The 22,556-nt window shown below is 38.7% G+C and overlaps 1 protein-coding gene across 2 annotated transcripts in view; it reads right to left on the bottom strand.

Moving 5' to 3' along the window:
- Positions 1-20,452, bottom strand: part of RIPOR2 (RHO family interacting cell polarization regulator 2) — a 262,145-nt gene extending 241,693 nt beyond the window's left edge. The window contains exon 1 of one of the 2 annotated variants that reach the window (XM_020986858.2): positions 20,365-20,452. The gene's annotated coding sequence lies outside the window, so the exon portion shown is untranslated. Of the gene's footprint in view, positions 1-20,056; positions 20,223-20,364 lie in introns of those variants that run through there. The other variant, XM_020986855.2, reaches the window with a different exon arrangement.
- Between the last annotated feature and the right edge of the window lie 2,104 nt (positions 20,453-22,556).

Raw genomic sequence — 22,556 nt, 5'->3', positions numbered from 1 at the left:
CAATTTTGAGGGAAAAAATGGTGCTTTTTATCTTTATATCACCTTAATTTCCAAATATAGCAAGCCAACTTTTAAAGATAAAGTCAGTTGGTAAGGTTGAGGGGAATGGTAGAGACAGAGACCCTGGGGCACAGCCTGGTTATTGCCGAGGAGGCCACTCACTCGGGAGTAGGACCAGTCCAGGAAAGAAGAGGACTAATTGTTCTTTTTTTAATTAGTTAGTTTTCAATATTCACTTTTATAAGATTTTTTTCTCCTTCTTTCCTCTCCCCCTTCCCTCCCCCTTCCCCAAGACAGCAAGCAATCTAATATAGGCTCTACATGTACAATCATATTAAACATATTTCCACATTTTAACTAAGTATTCTTGCTAATTAGGTACTAAGGTAATTTGTTTCTACTAAGTGCTATCAGGGTCCTCTAAGGTTGAGGGCCATGGGGCAAAGTCCTTGTCCTCTGCTCTGATTGAGCCTCTGACCTTTATTCTGATCTATACAACCCTCAATGGCACCCTTGTCTACAAAATTAAGTCTAAATTTCTCAGGATACTCAAATCCCTCTATAATCTGACTCCTACCAATTCTTCTTCTGATTTCCCTATTTCTGTTAATGGTTTCATTATCTTCCCACTCACCAGTTCCCTAGAAATCTTGGTATAATTGACTCTACCTTCCCACATCCAATCAATTACTAGTCCTGTTGTCTATATCTATGAGATGCATTTTACCTTGGTTCTTCTCTTTTCATTTCTGCAACTATTGCCATAGTCCAGGACCTCATTAATTCTTTCCTTGATTAATAAAATAGCCTCCAACCTAGTCCTCCTGCCTGTATGCTAATTCCTTCATTTAGACTTCTCTACATTCTACTACCAAATTGATTACCTTAAAGCCCAGGTATTATTATATGACCCACTTTCTCAAAAACATACTCTGATTCAGATCAACCTTTCCAGTCTTATCTATGATTATGCCCTTTCATGTGCCATAGGCAAGCCAAATTATACTCCATTCTTCAAACATATTCCATACTTTCCTATCTCTATGCCTATACTGACAATGTAACTTTTCTCTTTCTCCGTTTTCTTCCAAGGCCATTTACCTATTCTTCAAATTTCGGCTAACATGTCACCTCTTCCATGAAGTCGTCCTTGGTACCCTCCCAGTTAGAATTAATCTTTTCCTCCTCAATGCTTCCTTAGTGCCTTGCTTGTGCCTTTCTTTAAGCACTTAAAAATTCTTCTGTATATTCTATTTTTTTTATATCTATGTTATATTTCCCGTAGTAGATAATAAGTTAGTTGAGGGCAGTGACCAATCACCTTTGTATACCTCACAGTATTTAGCACAGTACCTGGCATAAAAGAAGAACTCAATAAGCATTTGCCAAATGGAAAAGAATGAAATTTCCATAAAAAAAATCTTTAGTAAACTAATGCAAACCTTAACTTTCAAATGACTAAAATAAAACAGAGTTGAAGGCTCTTTTAGATTTTGAACTCCTTCTGGGAAAGGAATACAAGTGTGGGTGGGTATTTTTCCCCCTGCTGCTTGATAAATAATACCTTGGGCTTACATAGAAACTTTTTTTTTCACAATGAAGAACAAAAGTACTTTGGTAGTAACAAGCCACAAGAATATTGTATGTGTCCATAGCAAGACTTCCAGGGATCAGAAATGAGAAAATGAAAAGGCCTATTAAAAAATGTCTTAAGTGAAGGAATTTTGTTTGATCACATTCCTGTGTCAAGGGAGCTCAAAGATCTTTTGGATTTAAGATCAGTTTACTGCCCTTTATGTACCCTGTCCCAGTTTAACTGGCCTGCTTAATGCTACCTAAACTCCAAATTTCATCTCCTGCCTTTGCAGAAGCTGGCAGATTGGTCTGGGATGCACTCCTTCCTCTTAGAATCTATTCAAAGTTTGGTCCACATTCTTTCCTGATCCTCTCAGTTGGGAGTACTTTTTCTCCCAATTAAATTTTCATCGCATAAATGCCTTTCATTTCCATATTTGATCTCCCCAGTAGAGTTTAAACTCCTTGAGGGCAGGGCCTAGTCTTCACTTTGCTTTTGTATCATATATCCCTGCACTTTGTACTCAGTAGGTGTTTAATAGATGTTTGTTGATTGGTCAATTGACTGACAAATACTGAATTAGATAGGAAGGAATTTGGTTTTCTTGATAACTTGATTCAAAATATTACTTAAAAGCAGGACTGCAAGAGTAAGCAGTGAGAGAAATGATTATTTATTTCTTATATCAAATAACCAATTATTGGGGAGATCCAGGGTTTTTTTTCCTATTTCAAAGTCTAGACTTGCAGAGAGATTTTTGATCCTTGCCGAAAAATTTACCCCACCTAGATCATCTTATCTAGGTGGAGTTGTTGTCCCACCCAACTAGAAAAACCTTACAAAGAAAAGCTAATCTGAGTGAAATTCGGCCCATTGTGTTCTAGTCAGCCAGGCCCAGAATGATCAGAGTTGTCTCCCAGCCCCTCATTAGACTAGATCCACCTCTGATTATAATATTCATTCTTTCCATTAATTGTTAACCAATCAGAGTTGATTGCTGCCTGTCAGGAACACCCACTCTTCTGAGGGCATATAAGTGTCAAGAAGCCACAATGATTGGTCTTTGGCATTTGTGAGGGTCACTGACCCCTTTTATTAATTATCTGTTAGCAATAATCAATAAAGTGATCAATTGCTCAGAAACTATGTCTCAATTTTTTTTATACTTCACAGAAGACTGAAAAGTGGAAATATTAATGCAAGATAAATTTTTGGTTGTTTATAATGTTGTCTAGTTACATCAAAGAAATAAAACCCATTAGTTGTACAGTACAAGTGACACTTAGCTAATGAAGAACCTGTGTGCTCCATTGGTATTCACAAAATGTCAGGAGGACCTGAGGAAGGCCCCTCATTGTTAGGGCACATTTATTGGAGGACATGGACAAAAGTCACATAAGAGGCTCAGGCAGAGAGGGATTACAAACACATGTTGGAAATCACCTATACTGACGAGTTCACAAAGTGATTGGAGTATTGAAACTCCCCAGAGCTTTCTTTCAGAATAGATATGGGAACATTTTATTTCTTGTCAAGAACAAATAAGTTTTCTTCACTTAGATTCTTTTCAGTGTGAGAGACTGGCATATTGATTCCTGGCAGATATTGCTGTAGGAGGCAGAAAGAGGGTTGGACTGCAGGAGCTATGAAGACATTTGGTGTGTTGGTAAGATTTTCCTTTGTGTTTCTAAGTGTTGTTTTATTCATGTTTTTAATACCTGGCATCTTGAAACGAAATTGATTGTAAGTGTATTCATGCACCAAGGAAACTAGAACAAATTGTATAGGATAAAAAAAAATCAAAGAGGTGCCTGGGTTTTCTGAGTCACAGGTGAGTCATTTGGGAAAGCTTTGTGCTCAGCAAGATGACTTTATAAATGAATTATACATACCCATTAAACTGAAGAATGTCACAAACATTAAAAGCTGCATGGAGGGTTTTCTGTTTGGGACCCTTATGTGATTAATTAGGGCCATTGTATATAAGTGGCTTCCATTTGATGGCGTAAAGCTGTTAGGGCAATTATTGGACATTTATAGATAGCACCTGTGAATGCAACTATTTTGCCATACAGAAGGAACAGAAAAACTTTATTACTGTAATTCAAACTCCACCAATTCAAAGTTGAGGTAATTCAGGAAAAGTCTACCTGAAGGAGACCATTACTTAGTGAGCCCTTTGTACATAGTGCAAGTAAATGGTATAAACAAGCCTAAAGGGAGGATATTTCACATGTTTAAGCCAAAAAGCTCTTTTAGGCATCTCAGAAGTAACCCTTACCATACAAGCAGTTGATAGAGTAATTATAAATCATCCTTATCTATTCATCAAAGCAAGGGGCCTGATCATATTTTGTTGTTGTTGTTTAGTTGTTTTCAGTTGTATACAACTGTGCAATCACAGTTGGGGGTTTTTTGGGCAAAGATACTGGAGAAGTTTGCCATTTCCTTCTCCAGCTCATTTTACAGTTGAGGAAATGGAGGTAAACAGGGTTAAGAGACTTGCCCAGGGTCACACAGCTAGCAAGTGTCTGAGGTCAGATTTGAACTCAGGAACTAACTCTGGGTTCAGCACTCTACCCACTGTACCTTCTAGCTGTCTGCCTGATCATCTTTACAGGCAATGTTTTGTCCATCTATCTTGACTTACTTGAAAAGGGTTTTAACAATTCTATGTTTGGACTTAATAAGACTTTATTGAATACCTATTATGTATCAGGTACTTTGTTGGTCAGTAAGTGTTTATTGAACACACCTACCATGTACCAGACCCTGTGCTAGGTGCTGGAGACACCGGCTATACATTTTGCTAGGCAAAGGAATGGATATAATGACAAAAATGAACTACCTCCTGCTCTCAAGGGCCTTGCAAATTGTAAGAGAAATATTTTCACATATGAGAATATACAAAATACTATTCCTGACTCTACATATCCAAGTGGTTGCCAAATCTTGCTGTTTCTGCCTCCATAACATCTATTGCATCTGTTTCCTTTTCATGACACACAGTGCCATTTTCATTGTCTCGAGCCTGGACAATTTGAAATGGCCTTTTAATTAGTCTCTTCACCTTCCCACTTGATTTTCCTTAAGCACAGATCTCTGCCCCACCCAATGGACTGGTGACTTCCCTATTTGCTCCAGGATAAAATCCAAATTCCTCCAATTGGCTTTTAAAGTCCTTCACAACCTAGCCCCAACCTTTCTTCGTTTATTACTCCCTTTCCTGTACTCTTAAGTTTCAGCTAAATGTTAGACATCTCTCTTCTCAACACATGGCTCTCTGTCTCCAGTCTCCGTATTTTTACATTGCCCATGCTTGAAACATGCAATCTATCCTCACATTCACCTCAAAGAATCCTTTACTTCCTTCTAGACTCAGATCAGGCGCCACCCTCTTTTTTTTTTTTTAAGGCAATTGGGGTTAAGCGACTTGCCCAAGGTCTCACAGCTTAGTAAGTGTCAAGTGTTTGGTCTGAGACCAAATTTGAACTCAGGTCTTCCTGACTTTAGGGCCGGTGCTCTATCCACTGCTCCCCCTACCTGCCCCCAGGTGCCATCTTCTACACAAGACTTTTCTTGCATGATTTTGTGTGTGTTTATTCTGTCAAGCAGCTATGTGGTAAAGTGGATAGAATGCTGGGCCTGAAATCAGGAAGACTCATCTTTCTGAGTTCAAATCCAGCCTCAGACACTTACTGTGTGACCCTAGACAAATCACATAACCTTTTTTGCTTCAGTTTCCTCATCTGTAAAATGAGCTGGAGAAGGAAATGGCAAGCCACTGAAGTATCTTTGCCAAGAAAACCCCAAATGGGGTCACGAAGAGTTGGACACAGCTGAAAAATGACTGAAGAACAACTTATTTCTGTACATGTTTATCTGTGTATCTGTTATTTCCCCCATGGAATGTAAGCTCCTTGAGATCAGAGACTATTTCATTTTTGTTTTCTAGATTCCTAGCACTATCACAATACCTGGCACAAAGTAGATGCTTATCAAATGTTTATTGATTGATTAATTAAATACAAATTAAATTTCAAGAAATGCTATTTTAACTATTGGGGAGGCAGTATGTCATACTGGAAAGACTGCATACCTGAGTCAGAAGATTGAGGTTTGAATCCTACCTACTGCTTGCTAGAGGCAGGTATATGTAACAATAGATAGCAAGCTGGGCCTGGAGTCAGGAAGACCTGAGTTCAAATCCAGATTCAGATACTTATTAGCTATGTAACCTTAGGCAAGTCACTTAAACTCAGTTTCCTCTATTGTGAGAGGAAGATAATAGTATTTGTAAAGCAATTCATACAGTTCCTGGTACACAGTTGTTGTTGTTGTTTTTTAAGTATAGTTCCTGCCACAGAGTAGGTTCTATATAAATATTGCTATTACTAGCTGTGAGTAAATCACTTAACAATCTTAGAACCTCCGGTATTGTAGGGAGAACAGCCTTACCTGTTAAATAGAAAATAATACTTGTATTACTTCCTTTACAAAGTTATTGTGAGGAAAATGCATTGAAAACTCTAAAGCACTATAAAAATATGAATGATTATTACCCTAATTCTTGTAGTTACTCTGATTAAGGTTTTAGTATGTATGTTTTATTATATTTAAAACAAGATTTTACCCAAGTAAAGTAAGGTGAGGATGGGCAGGAATACATACATATATATATATATATATATATATACATACATACATACACATATGTATGTATATATGTGTATATATATGTATGTATATATATGTGTGTGTGTGTGTGTATATATATATATATATATATATATATATATATATAGGAGTGTAGAAAAAAGACAAGGTAGCTGCAGGAACAGCTAAGTTCCTATTTGAGGGCATCATTTCTTGGATTCCACGTCTGGACTGAATTGGGGAACATTATGATATAATGGAAAGAGTATTGGATTTAGAATCAGGCAATCTGGGTTAAAATCCTGGTTCTTCCACAAAGTTATTTGTGTGACCTTAGGCAAATAATTTAACTTCTCTGGGCCTTAGTTACTCATCCATAAAATGGAACAGTTAAACTAGATGACCCTGAGATCTCTTCCAGTTTACTATATGAGCCTATTATTAAATAGAGCTATTCATCTTGTCCTTTGAAATAAAATAGCAGTTATAAAAGCTAGCAGTTATATGGTACTTTCAAGTTTGCAAAGTACTTTATAAATGTTATCTCATTCTATCCTCACAAGAACCCTGAGAGGTGGGTGTATTATTATTATTATTCCTATTATTATTTTAGAGATGAGGAAACGGAGGCAGACAAAGGTTAAGCAATTTGTTCAAGGTCACACAGCTAGTATGTATCAGAAGCGTAGTTGGAACCCAGCCCAGCACTTATATCTACTATGCCACACAGAGAAATAGATTTCAGCCCAGAAATAGTTTTTGTGTTGGAAGGTTCTGAGATGGGAATTCACAAAGGGATACAGAATAAATATAAAAAAGGAAGAGGTTCCAGAACAGCTTTGAGAGACATCCATAATTAGGGATAAGGATGTGGATGATGACTGGGGAGGGGGAAGTTCATATGGGTAGGATAAAAAACAAAAGAGACAAGCCTTGTGGAATCCATGAGAAGACAGAATATTCAGGAGCCAGAGGAGTAGAGTTTATCATAGTAAAAATATGTAAAGAGGTCAAAGAGGATAAAGACTGAGAAAAGGCCACTAGATTTAGGAGTTAAGAGATTTTTAGTAATCTTGGAGGAAAGTTTCAATAGAGAGGTAACATCTGAAACCACATAGCAAGAGGTGGTGGGTGGCAAAGAAATGGAAGCAACAGGTATAAAAAAATTTATTTTCTTGGCGTTTGGTAAAATGAAAGGTAAAAGCTATAGCTTTAGGTGATGTGAAGGTGAAGAAAAAAAAATTTAAGGATCTGTTAGACCCTTGTAGGCAGTGGGGAAGGAGTCAGTAGATAGGAAGAGACTGAAGATGAGAGATATGAAATGAGTGCTCAGTGAATCAGTCTCCCAGAGAACAGAGGTGGAGATACATGAAGGGCAAAAGCAGAGGCATCGGTAAAGATAGGAGACCTCTCTTTCCTCAAAGACTGAAGCAAAGGAGGAGAAGGTGAGTGAAAGGGGAGTGGTTTTTAACTGTGGAGTAGGAGAGATAAGGGAACCTCTTGAGCCTTTGAATAAAGCAAGAGGCATAGTCATCTGTTAAGAGAGGGTGTTGGGTTGGCACTGAGGCTTGAGGAGAGGGAGAGGATGCACACCTGCCTCTGTGGGGAATGTGACAGAGAGTCATCTAGGGAAAAATAAAAGTGGCACTAACGGACTAGTTGAGATTAGATTATATGAATCAGTAGTGGACCTGACTGGCACAGTTGTGTGGATTTCCTCCATTTTTTACCTGCTTGGTAGTAGGAAGGTAGGAGAATGTTGGAGGTGACCCAAAGGCTGGAAGACTGTCATTGCAGAAGGACAAGGGGGCAAAGAATTCAAGGGCAGAGAATAGTGAATGGTCGAACTTGTTATAGAGACAAGGTTGTGAGAAGAAGAAAGACAGGAGGTTATAATGAGAATGAAGAATAAGTTTAAAATAGGTGTGGCTCAAGAGAGAATGTCAGGAGATTATGATGTAGAGAATTTCAGAGTTTAAGATCATGGAAATTGAGTAGTTTTAGGTCACAGATTTAAGGTGTGACCACCTCAGGGAATAGCTAAGGTAAAATGAAGATGTTGTTCATTGTTTCAGTCATGTCTGACTCTTTGTGACCCCATTTAGGGTTTTCTTGACAAAGATGCTGGAGTGATTTTCCATTTCCTTCTTCAGCTCACTTTACAGATGAGGAACTGAGGTAAACAGGGTTAAGTCGACTTGCCCAGGGTCACACAGTTAGTTAGTGGCTGAGGCCACATTTGAACTCAGGAATCTTTCTGACTTCAAGCCCAGCACTCTATTGCACCACCTAGCTGCCCAAAATGAAGATGTAGGCCATGAGAATGATGGAATTAATAAAATGAAAAGCTTGGATATTTGAAGGGACATTATTGTGAATACTGATGTTCCCAAATAGGGATTGTAAGGGAAGACTATGAGCAAGGAGATGAAAGCTGTACAAACCATGCTCAATGAAATGACCATCCATGCTTGTAAAGAACTGATAATGAAACACGCTAACCATCTGAAGACATAGAGGAGCTGGATTGAGAGTGCAGAATGAGATGCATATTTTTAACATAGCCAGGGAGGGTATTTGTTTTGCCTGATATTTATTATAAGGCATTTGTCTTCATTTTCTTTTTTCCAATAAAGTGAGGAGAGAGAGGAAAAGAAAATCTAATTTTATTATAAATTAATTTAAATAATTTGATAAATTAAAAACACTTTAAATAAAGAGGTGGGGGATTATAGATTTGGAATATTGCATGTGCTTTCAGATAAAATTATGATATTGTTGATATTCCTTAGTTGTTATACTACAACTACAAGAAAGCTCTCGCCAAATGGTGGTAATCTGAAAATGTTTGTAATGTAAAAATAAAACATGTCAATAAACTATTTGAAAAACTCTAGAACAAATGAGTGTTTTTCCAGCCTTAATGCAACCCTTCTCCTATAGGTATAATATGTTGTAGAGGATTATACTGCTTTACATAATTGAGAATAATTCTACCCCTTGATTTTCCTTTGTTGTTTATTTTGTTATTCTATCTTACCTAAAAATTTTCTATTCAAAAAAAAAAAAGAATAAGGAGAAGGAAAAAGGGAAAGTGATCGGGGGTCAGTTCCTAACAGCAACAAGGATATGAACAGGGTCATATAGACGGATGGAACAAATCTCAGAAGGTAGCAGAGAGAGAATCTGGAAGTGGTAGCATGACCCAAAGAATATTCCTAACTCTTCCTTCTGGCCCAATGTGTCATGGGACATGAGAAAAAAACAACTAGCCCTGGAACAGATGGCCAAAGATGACATTTCATCTAGATAAAGCCAGGTCTCCAAGAGCAAAAGAAGATGGAAAATATAAATGGGAGAGATCTAGGATGAAAAGTAGTTCGTTGACAATAAAGCAGGAATTCCATAGGGTCCAATAAAAGATAAGGATAGGAAGGAATGGAAATTAGTGAGAGGTAGGACTAAGTGTGGGGAAAGGAAAAAAAGAAAAGGAGTTTTTCCTTCCCATATGAAAATTTTAAAGCACAGGGATGGATTGGAGTTTGCTAGCAATTGGACAAGGGAAATACTAGTCTTTTGGGGTATTCAGTTAATGGTAGTAGGAGATAGCATGGTCTGTGATAACAATGGTTGATCCGTCTTGTGATGGAAGTAACCTCTAGTCTCAATCTACTATCCTTTTTATCCTCCCCCACCCTACCCCAAACCCAACAAGAGACCAAGCCTGGAGCAAGTGTAATTGTGCTTACTCCCTCTTCAACAATGGCAGTTCTCCCACCTGTCTTGGCAACTGCAGTGACCCACAGAACAAAGGAAAGATACATGCATTGTTAAGTAGCCTGTGATATTATCAGTAATGAATGGCATAAACAGTATTATTGTTGAGGATACATATTAGGTGAAACAGAGGTAGACCAGTCACCTAATGAAAATGGGCTGCAAGTTAGACTGTATGCTTCCTAGTTTTGCAAAGCTGAAGATCTGCACGTTCACCAGTGAAAGAGGTTAGATCAGAAGTTCTAAACATTTTTTTGTCTCCTGCTTTCTAAATGTCGGACCTGGTATTCTTGGTGGTTTGGCATAGCTATAGATATCTTCACAAATCCTGCCACTGGGCCACAAAACACCAGTAGAGAGCTTGGGCAAGTTGGCATTCCCTGGGACTTGTGTGCTTCATAGAAGTGATTGTTCCAAGTTTCACGTTCCCAAGATAAAGAATTAGATTGATGGTTGTTGTGTCCTATATAACATGCTTTTTTCAAGATAAGTGGCATCTTAATTATAATTTTTTTTAAAATAACAAATTTTATTGCTATTTGACAAAATATAGAATAGCATAAAACTGATGTGTTGGGTTTTTTTTTTGAATCAATGGTATCTTACTGGCTGACCTTTGTTTATTTCTGATATGTGATATTCAGTTTAAAATATTCCTTTTAATTTTAAATTAATTAATGTCTTAGTGGACATTAACACAATGTCATCTTGACAATGTGAAACCTTATTTTATTCCTATTTATGCCACTCGTAAAAACTGAATTGACACTTTTGGGGGAAGGGGGAAGGATTTATTGAAGTTACAGTTACAGATTGAGAACCAATCAGGTATGACTTGAGTTTTAAAAATATATGCAATTACAAAGTACTTCTGATAATTCTGTAAAAACTAGCAATTTTTCATATATTGGGTTTTGCTTACTAGTTGTAATCTAATGATCCCACCCACAATCCAGGCATAATCTGGCAAGAGAAGAGACATTATAAACAAAAATTAAAATTAAAAGCTCCTCAACTAGAACATTCATTCTGTTCATCACAGGTACCAATGCCCAGATTCCATCTTGCCCAACTGGAAAACGTGTGCTAGAAAACATGTTAGGGACATTCAATCTTTTTGAAGCAATGTATCACAACCCTGAATGCCTTGGAAGGAGACAATGATATCCGATGGATCTGAAAAGCTACTGGGCAATGCAGTGATATTTCCACCCACTCCTTCATAGTTGTTCCCATAGAGATTGGTTTCCTGAACCAGTTTATGGCTTTTGCTATAAGCCCCACAAATGTGGAATATTGAATGAACTGAGGTGCCAATGAAGAGAAGAGGCAAGCCTAGCTTCTTACATTCCATTATGGGGGTGGATAGGAGGGAGGAAGGGAAGAGAGGGCTGTTTCTTCTCTTCAAGCAAATGATTTTAATCACCACCAATTGTGATTACTCCAACTAGTTTACCTTTAAATTCCACCTCAAGATTTGCTAAGTGCTTTACATACATTAGCTCATTTGATTATCACACTCACCCTAAGATACACAATGCAAGTATTAATGTTTCTGTTTTACGGAAGACAAAACTGAAGCTTGAAGAGGTGATTGTCCCACACTCAACGCCAGTGCTAAGTGTCAGAGCTATTATAAATTACAGAGGCCATTGTTCCACAGAGAAAAATTGTGAACTTTCTTCTTCTGAAGTAGCAGTACTTTAAAGCTTTCTTATGCTATCCATACAGGAAAAACCAAGTAGAACAAGAATACCTACTGAATATAATATATAATTTTTTCAATAATCAATAGGCTATTATTACATGTAGACAGGTAGTGCAGTAGATGAAGCACCAGGCTTGGAGTCAAGAAGATTCATCTTCCTGAGTTAAAATCTGGCCTCAGACACTTACTGGCTGTGTGACCCTGGGCAAGTCACTTAACCTTGTTTGCCTTAGTTTCCTCATCTGTAAAATAAGCTGGAGAAGGAAAGCGCAAACCACTGCAGTATCTTTGTCGAGAAAACCCCAACTGTGGTCACAAAGAGTTGGACACAGCTGAAAAATGACCGAACAACAGCAATTATTACATATCTTGGGTAGACTCTGCAAATTAAATGTGAGCAGGACCCAGAGTTAAACAGGAGCAAGCCAGTGGCCTGAATTGCCTTTGGGAAATTGTACAGTATTTTTAATTTCCCTGAATTCTCCCTGAGACAAAAGTGTAGCACCAGCTCACCACTGGGTATACCCAGGAGAGGACTTATGGGAAGACATACATAAGAGCCATCTAGGATGGTCAGGCAGGAATGGGTTGTGATTTGTGTTGCTAGAGGGAACATTAAGATAGGATCATAGAGTTAGAGTTGGAAGAAACCCCAGAGGCCATTGAGTTGAATACCCGGTTCCATAGTGTAGAATACTGAGACCAAGAGAGGTTAAATGATTTTTCAAGGTAAGAAATATCTAATTCAAGATCTGAACACAAATCTTCCTTACTCTATTCACTGTTCCACCTAGCTGACTCACATCAGTGAGATCACAAAGGATCCAAAGTAGAGTTACTATATAGTGATATATAAATGTTTATGTCATACATTGTTAGTTTTAGCTCCATGAAGGCAGGGACCATGGCATACACACACACACACACACACACACACAGACATATATGTGTGTGTATGTGTGTGTATATATACACACATACACACACACACACACACACACACAACACACACACACATATATATATATATATATTATATATATATATATAATATATATATATATATATATATATATATATATATATATATATATATATATATATATATAAAATGCATAGCTTCCTTAGTACCTAGCATATTACACATCATTCTTCAGTCATTTTTCAGTCACATCTGACTCTTTGTGACCCCATTTGGGATTTTCTTGGCAAAGATATTGGAATGGTTTACCATTTCCTTTTCCAACCCATTTTATAGATGAGAAAACTGAGGCAACCAGGGTTAAGTGACTTGCCCAGCAACTAAGTATCTGAGGCCAAATTGGAACTAAGGAAGATGAATCTTCCTGATGCCAGGCTCGGCACTCTATTCACCATGCCACTTTGGTGCCCATGTATCCTATAGACTAAGGGGTTTTAACCTTTTTTTGTGACAGACCCCTCTGGCAGGTCAGCAAAGCCTATGGACCCCTTCTCGAAAGAATGTTTACAAATGCATAAAACAGAATGTATAAGATTACAAGGGGAAACAGTAACATTGAAATATAGCTATCAAAATATTAAAAAAATATAAGTTCATAAATCCCCTGAAATCTATCCATAGACCCATGGACCCTATATTAAGAGCCCCTGTTATAGGTTAAACATTTATGTATAAATATACATATATACACATATATAAATGCATATAAGACATATATAAAAGTATATACACATACTTATATATGTAACTATATACATGCATATATATATTGTATAAATTTATATATACATATATAAAGGTATATACACATTTATATATAAATGTACAAATATATGCATAGACATATACACGTGTATAAATGTGTGCAGCATGTACATATACACATATGTATATGAATGTAGGTGTGCCCTATATATATTCACATACACATATATGCTTATAAGTCTATTCACACATGGATAGATAGATAGATAGATAAAGAATGTGGGGCCTGCCTGATAAATATGGGAGTGAAATTAGGAAGGCAAGCAGAGAAAAGGGTTTGTCTCATAGGCAAGACACTATATATGTGGTGGTGTTTGTGGGGTACCAAAAGCCAACCTAATAATAACTCACATTTGTATATTGCTTTAATGTTTACAAAATGTGTCCCTCAATACAACCCTGTAAGACAGGAAGTAGGGGGAAAAGTAGGTAGTATATGAATTATTACCCCCACATTACAGATTGGAAAACTGAGGCTCAAAGTTGTTAAATGACTTGCCCATGATCACTGAATGAGTTAGTGTTAGACCCAAGATTTGAATCTAGGCCACCCAAAATATTTGCCTCTGCCTCCTTACTGATATACAAAATTCCTACCATTGGAGATGGCCTTTAAAAGGCTTCTGAAGAGGCCATTTTAACTGAGTTAAGATGTAATCCCATGGAATGAACATGGCTGGTGTCAGAGAGCCTGGTCTAATTCTACCTTTGGCCCATACTACCTGTGTGACTGTGCAAGTCATTTCTCTCTGGGCTCCAGTTTCCTCATCTGGAGTAGATGGAGTAGACCCTTTCCAGCTCCAGATCAATGATTACCTAACCTGAAGGGATCATAGGATCATCTACAATGATTTGTGTCCTTCACTATCCCATTAGCATCCTTTATCAACTGGTATAAAAGGACAGAAAACACTGGAGAAAGCAAACTTTGAGTTGATTTGAAGAGGGGAGGTAAGAAAGGGTGAGGAGCCTGGTCCCAGTGAGACTCTACAGTAGGAAACACTGAATGGCCAGTAAAGCACCAGAAAATCAAAACAAAACCAGAAAACACAAAATCAAGGAAATCAAGGCAGATTCTGCCTATACTTCACAAGCTTACCTTTTTGGAAGCAAACCTATAGCTATTGGTGGGAAGCTTGGAAAGGCTGGGTGATCAGTATTAGCCAACATTTTCACAGCATTTTAAATTTTACACAAATACACACACATATACATATATGTCTATAAACACACACATGTATTATATATATGTATATATATATACATATACACACATATATTTCTTATTATCCTCACAGCAACACTGAGTGAGGTGGTATAAATATTATCATCCCTATTTTACAAATGAGAAAACTGAGGCCCAAAGAGAAAAAAAGGATTTTTTCCTCGTGTCCCATAGTTCATCAGTACCAGAACAAAGATTTAAACTCAGTTTTCCTGATTTCAAGTTCAATACTCTTTCCATCCTGCTAACCACAGTGTCTTTGCCTAGACCAGGGGTGGGGAACCTGTGGCCTCGAGGCCATATTTGGCTTCTAGGTCCTTGGATACAGCCAAGTTTTACAGAACAAATCCTTTTATTAAGGGGATTTGTTCTGTGAAGTTTGAATTCAGTCAAAGGGCCACAGGTTCCCCATCCCTGGCCTAGACTAAGTAGCTAGATTCACTGACTCAGTGGTCATTGCAGAAGACATCTCAGATGTGTTCTCGGATGATATAGAAATTGAGCTATCTGTTAGGTATAGCACTGAAGAAATACTGATGGATTCTAACTTTGCAAATTATGTTTCATCAGAAAAAAATCTCATTTCAACTGTTGGAGATTAGGCAGAAGATAGGGAATTGTTTCTATGTGTGTTGGGAATGTAATAAAAGAACATGTCTTAGCCACCCACATGCAGGGAGGGGAGAATGAAACAAGCCAAATTGCAGTGAGGATTTTTCTAAAAAAGAAATTAAGATTTTCTCTTGTTTCTTGCATTACTCATTCCACGTTTAAGATATCATTTTGTTCTAATAAGGACACAAGACCAAGAAAGAAGATGGATAAGGGGAAATGTGGTCAAGAATATGTTCCTTCCTGGCAATTTGGTTGGCAATCTAGTTGACAGATGCCTGTCCATCAGGAAAGGGTAGAAAAGGACTCATTTTCTGGACTCTCCTCTCCTTATTCTGAGAATTATAGGATCATAGCTCTAGAGATGGAAGGAGTATCAGGGGCCAACTAAATCCAACCCCCTCCTTTTACATAAGAGGAAACTGAGGCCCACTGAGTTAAGTAACTTGCCCAAGGTCACATAGGTAGTAGCAAAGGAAAGGGGTGAACCCAGGTTCTCTAACTCCAAGTCCAAAGTCTTTTTTTCTGGTCTTGTATTAAGTTCTCCATGATGGTTTTGTTTTGTTTTATTTTTCTTGATCCTTTATGTCTGCCTGACTCTGCCCCACAACTGAAAATAAAAATAAAAGGTCTCCATTTGAGCACATGCACTGACTCACTCTGGGACACGACATGGGAGACAAGGAGAAGGAAGAGATTAGATACAGACTTTATATATAGTTGGAAGGTGGAAGCCCTTGTTACCCACATGCTTTAAATTACAATCATTAATCACAGGTTCCACACATCATTACTGAAGGAGGTTAATGTTGCTATCCCCATTCTACAGAAGAGATTGGTGGAACTGGGGAGGTTAACTGATTTGCCCCAGGCCACACAGTGAGTCAAAGTCAGACCCAGGATTAGAACTCAGGAAGATCCAAGTCCCAGGCCTCCACTTAGTACACTCTCATTATGATTGTTTATAGCATGCTTCTTTAGCAATTATAAATCTTACCATCTGCAAATAATTATATCTTATAAAAATACATACGATGCATTTTCATCACCATCTGTACCATTAGAGGTGTTCCCAGACCCACCAGCCTGCCTTCAAATTTCCTGATTAAACTAAGTCTAATGCTAAGAAACGTTGTCTCCCCCTTGAAATTGTCCTAATAGCAGCTGAGCTCCCCATTGGTAGTAAGAGGCAAAAGAAAATCTCTGGGGGTTCTTTGAAGACTTATCAATATGCATTCATTATCTGCCTTTTTATGCCACATTAGCATGCAAATCCTTTGTGGTTCTTTTTTCCCCATTTACTTTTAAAATTAAAGATAGATTAATATGACTATATTTGTACCAAATCCTCAGTAGGTGAAGCTTTTGGGCTGCAGTGACAACCAACTCGAACATTAATCAAACAGACAGGCCTTTATTTTGTCTCCCTTCCCCGAAACTTCTTCCCAGAGTCTTCTTAGATGTCATATTTTTTTTTTCCAATCTATCCCTTAATGGAAGCAAATGCCAAGTGGATTGCTCTTCACAGTGGAAATAATGCCTGGACACTGTAACAGTGCACTGCATGGAATTAGGCCTGCCCCTGAAGACAGGACAATCTCCCTTCAAAATCACCTCTTTCTTAGGACAGCCTATAGAGAGTTTACGAGAGGCTTCCTAGAACAAAAACTCATAAACTGTATTCCAGGCCCACTGACTTTTTTCCACTCATTACACAGCTCACTCCTCTGTCGACAGAGGGAGAAAAGTAGCCTCCTTTTCAGATATACAAGCATATAAACAGTTATGTGTAAATTAATTCAGAGTTCCTCTCTCAATTATATCTACTTTCAATGTTAACAGCGTTACTGTAGGTATCTTGGAAAGGCATGACTATTTACCATCCTATTGCTCTACTCAGAATCCTTCTCATTGTATGGCTATGCTGATCAGGTCCTCCCCTGACCATCACTTCTTGCTCCCTTGTCCCTATAGGGTCGTGGCTTTAGAGCTATAAGGGACCTTAGAAGCTACCTAATCTGACAACCCAATTTTACAGATAAGAAAAATGTGGTCAAGTTCACACAGGTAGTAATCATCAGAGGCCGGATCAGGCTCTTCCCTCCACTGTTTCAGTTTCCCTTCTCTTCATGCTTCCATTGTGCCCCACCTGGTCATTGAATGGGTGTTGCTTGAGTCAAACTGAGACCCGAGAAAGACCTTAGCTTAAAAAGGCCAAGGTCTCCCACTGCATCCAGGGCCATCTCCAGGCATCCTGATCTCTATCTCACCACTGGTCCCAGATGGAGGAGAGAGTGAGGCTAGTCACTTGGCACTCCCTCACTTAAATCCAATTCACTTGCAAGTCATGGCATCACCTTCTTGATGTCATGGTCCTCCTTGAGAATGAAGAACAAACAACAGCAATAACCATTGTGCCCTCTAGAACCCCTGTTCTAGTGTTAACAGATTGCCTTTTATATTATACCTGTGTTTTGCTATGAAAATTATTTTGTGTATGTGTTTGCATTTATTTATATGAGTACATATTATTTCCTGTCTCTCTTCTGTCCCTGTCTTCTCTCTCCATAGAATGTAAATCTTTGGGGCAGGGACCATTTTGTTTTATCTTTTTAACTCTAGTACTTAGCATAACGTCTGGCAAGCAGTAGGCACTTAACAAATACTTATTGAATTCAACTTTATCATCTTTGCATTCAAGCTGATATAGACATGATAATCATAATGGATAAAGAAAAAGATTTCTTGCCTAAAAGATTACTGTTAATGGTGTAGACTCCACCAAAATGTCTAGCCATTTACTTTACTGTGACCCTGTAAATTTGGTGTAAGAAGCTTATTGTCATTGTGGATCCTTCTAAATATGTTCTTATATAATTAGCCAGTTTCACGGCTCTTGGTATTTTGAAAAAGTTGAAATAGTCCTCACCCAATGGTCTGAATCCAAACAGGTTTTTAAGATGGTTTATCCCCTTAATCTTATGTGGAAGGAGGGGAGAGAGGGAGAAGGAGAGGATGCTATTGAGATGCCTTATCACATGGATCAGTTTTCTGTTTCTAAACAATGGCTGAATTTTCAAACTAGTGATTAATTTCTGGCTGATCCCAGATCACAACAAACAACCTAAGATCAGAGAACTATGAACAACTTAGCCTTGCACCATCACATCCCTTTTTTATGATCCTTAACTGTACTTGAGTTTTGTTCCCCAATTCCCAACCCCCCTCCACATCTTCCTTTTTGTTGTGTGCTTTGCCTGGAGACAAGCTAAAATATCTCTGCTGATCAATGTAGGCACACAAAGAGAGCACTTTCCCAACCAACAGGACCTCCTTAAATTATTCAAAGTATCTCCCGTTCTCAGATTTCCCATCCTTTCTTTCCTTGACAGTATACACTGGAATTGTGCAGTTGGCACCGGTGGTACTCACTGACTGTGAATCATTCAAGGCAGGAAGGAGGAGGGGAAAGAATCTAAGGAAACAATCCTTCACCATGATGAGAAAATAGATAATGCCATGTTTGGAGGTATAGAAATAATTCCCAAATAAGGGAGAAAAAAAAAACAACCCCCTAAAAAAAAGAATCAGGGATAAGTCATGAAGGCTCCATCTGCTAGTAAACAAGATGCTGGTTTCAGGGCCAAGGAGAACGAGCTAAAGCTATTATTGTACAATATCCACATGTGACTGGATTGGGGCTCATTAACAAAAACAACAAAGCAACATAAAAACAAAACTAAAAAACCTGAACTTGTAAATAAGAGGAATATTTCAAGTTCTCTTTTTGCTCCTGATTTTTCTTTTTAAAATTATAAACTTAACAAGCATCAAAGAACACAAACATTTCCATACACCAAGAACAGAAAATTTAGAATGTATATGAAACAGTGAATCCCTATTATGTACAGATGGTTTCTTTTAAAATATATGTCATATATATTAAATTTAACATGGCCGTACCGGCACTGCCCAGCTTATATGTGACCCTTAATTTATTAAAAAAAAAATTTATTGAAAATACTTTTAAAGCAATTTTTCTTAAACCACCACCTATGTGCTAGTAACCCACATGTTTACGGATTGAAAGGAAATTGGATAACAAGAAGGTGGTATATTTTCCCCATGCCCCACGTCCCCCATTCCCTGTAGACAGAAGCACTTCCAAGCCCAAAGGACCATGCCCTACGGTACCAAAGATGAGGAATACAACAGACTGGCGGGACTTCTATGCTTGGCACTGAAACAATCAACCTCCAGCGTTTCCAAGCTGGTCGTGACTTGTTCCGCGTCTGTATCAGGGATCCAGAAAAGCCAGCTTTCACCCAAAAGGTCCCCTCAAAGTTTGTGCAAATTCCCAAAGGGGAAGTGCAACTGGCAGAAATGTGAGAGGAGTCCAGGCACGACAACATGTCTGCCCACCCCAGCCCAGATAAACACTGTAAGTCAGTACAGTAAGCTGATAGTGTGCTAATGCTGTTCAGTAAGCTGATGCCACTTCTAGCCGCAAACCGGGGACCATCTGTGGTATGGGAGGGCATGGCATCTGGGAGAGGCTGCCAGTTAAAACTTTACCCATGTATTTTTGAAAGATGTGCTCTTCCTCCACACCCCCAAATCTCAAAAAACACTTCACTATTCCTCTAGAGGTCAGTGCCAACACTAGCTCATGGGTTCCAAAGCCTGCTTGGAATAGAATCCAAGAGCGCAGCTGGGACTAGGGTGGGCTCCCAAGTCTCCCACCAGGGGGCTTACCTCTTCCTGCAACAACGATGCCATTCCTGATTTTTGCAGTTGATTTCCATTTCCAGAACCTCAAAGGCTGCAGGGGGACAAGCAGACAGAATGGCACTGCTCTGACAATCCCAAGTGCCCTAAACTATGTCTATCAGATCTCAAGTAGCCAGGAGGTAGGGTTCCGAGGTCACCCTGCTGAACTTGAGCCTCTCTCTGGGAGACCAGGGCTCCTCTGTTCGGTCAGGGTTACCTAGACTATCATAGGGAGTTGAGTAAGGCTGACCAATCAGTCAAAAGAGCAAAACAAAACAAGACAATTGACTCACGTTAGCCTGGGGAGAGAAGCTGGTACACGTCTCCTTGACGTGGTCTGGCCCCCATTCATTCCCTAATCTTAAAAACACATCAGGTTTGTCACCATTTTCTTCTCAATGAGACAGAGAGAGCCTGTTTGTTTCCCTTCCTTTGATTGGCTCCCTCAGAGAGAGCTGTGCTTGGGTTTTGTAACAGCTGTTGCTGGTCGGGAAGGAAGCCTGGTGTAGTGGGTAGAGAGACTGGCCTCAGGGGCAGGAAAACCTTGATTTAAGTCCTGCCTTCCACAAAAAGTTGGATATGTGAACCTGGGCAAGTTACTTGACCATTTAGTGCCTTTAGTCAGTGAACTGCAGAGTAAATACAGATTTCCATTGGTAAAAGCATTTTCCTTATCCAGAATTCTTTAGGCCAGTGAAACCGTAGATGCAGACCAAATCAACTAGCCATCTAAAGAAACAACCCAAACACAGATTTTAACCTTGCACAGAGGTAAGGAAACAATGACAGAACCTTCTTAGGCTAGGCCAGTTCTCCTATTAAGTCTTCTTCTGTAAATTAGAATATAATTAGTTTTTCTCCAAAAAATAGTCTCAAGAAGTACTGGGGCAGAAAACACTTTTCCCTCTGGGTAAAAGGACTCCCTCTATCCTCACAGACTTCTGGACAGCAAGTATGTACATAGGCAAAGCAGGGTCTTTGAGTTCTAAACTATTCAGAATGACCATCTACAATGCCTGTTTTGTAGGATTGTCTTTTCTCTGGTGGTGACTCATTTAGGAAGACTGGAAATTGTGGGGTCTGTCAGGGAATGTATCATTGGTAACTGTTCTCCCTTGTACCATGCCTCCAACACACACCAAGGTCCCTTCTATAGTTCCAGTCCATTTGTGATAATCCCTAAAGGTGGCTATGGCTGCTGAAGCAGTAGTCAGAGTTCTCATCTCTGTTATCTCTACCTCTTCAATTAGCTAATCATCTCACATTAATTAAGTGCCTACTACGTGCCTGTCACTCTGCTAGATGCAAGGGATAGAAGTAAGACAGTTCCTGCCCTCCAGGCCCTCACTGTGTAGGACACCATCTTTACGTTCCATCAGAATTTGTAGGGGACCTTCTCTAAGTTTCACAAACCCTGAGGTCCTGGGTATGTGGAAGGATAGAGGCAGCCACTGCCAACCGTTCCATTTCTCCCTTGTGTCTGTCCCTCACCGACACTTATTGCTTCCAGTCACTACTGTCTATCCAGTGGCTATCCAGAAAATGCACGGCCATCTCATTCTCTTCTCCAAACATTTGAATCTTGCGCTGGATTTTGTCTATATAGGCCTATAGAGCCGGCCTTACTGTGCTTGGTAGTCTTTTTTTTTTTTAAATGCAGATACCACTGGCAGGGTAACACATGCTGTACTTCACACCTTACCATGAACGAATTTATAAGATTTTGTCTCCTTGTTTTATGAGTGGAGGTTGGGTCAGGCAGAGGATTTGGAGCCTAGACAGAGGGTTTTAAAAAAATCCCGAAAGGGCAGGATGATGGAGAAAAGCTTTCACTCATTAACAGTTTTGCCAGGGCTGATTTTGTATGTGAACCAGGTCTTAAAATGCTTATGATTAAGATCTGAATTGAGACCTTCCCAACTATCTTATCTCTTTGCAGATCTTCACTCATTCCTTCTCTTCCACCTTCAAATGTATGCAGTTCCCCACTTAGCTTGAAAACAATTTGATCCTGCTTTGCTCCCTGGCTCATCCCTCATCTTTCCAAGCACAGCATCTGGCAGAAGCCTGGATGGAATGTCAGCATCCACTACAAGGCAGTGGATGCTTTTGATCAACCATGTCCCTTGGGCTAAGGAGGGCAAGACCAGAACAAGCTTCTATTACCAAGAGGTAAAAAAAAAAAACACCTCCCTGAATCCAATTTTTTTTCTTCCTTTGCTTACTAATTTTTTTCTATTTTCCATTTAGTTTTTAAAAATAAATGTTTCATTCATGCTTTAAAAGAAAACTCCAAACATCATTGTCCATTTCTAATGACCCGAAATAAACCCTTCTTTGAAACAAAGAAGTATAGTTAAGAGAAACACATGAATCATATTTGCCAATATATTTATCGCTATCTATATCTATATCTATATCTATATATACACACACATATATATGTATATATATCTATATATGTATATATATATAGATGTAGATA

The sequence above is a fragment of the Phascolarctos cinereus genome, unplaced genomic scaffold, assembly GCF_003287225.1.
Source record: "Phascolarctos cinereus isolate Bilbo 61053 unplaced genomic scaffold, phaCin_HiC Scaffold_4;HRSCAF=312, whole genome shotgun sequence".
Classification (NCBI taxonomy): domain Eukaryota; kingdom Metazoa; phylum Chordata; class Mammalia; order Diprotodontia; family Phascolarctidae; genus Phascolarctos; species Phascolarctos cinereus.
Note: the sequence above shows the minus strand (reverse complement) of the source record. Positions and strands in the feature narration are given on the sequence as shown.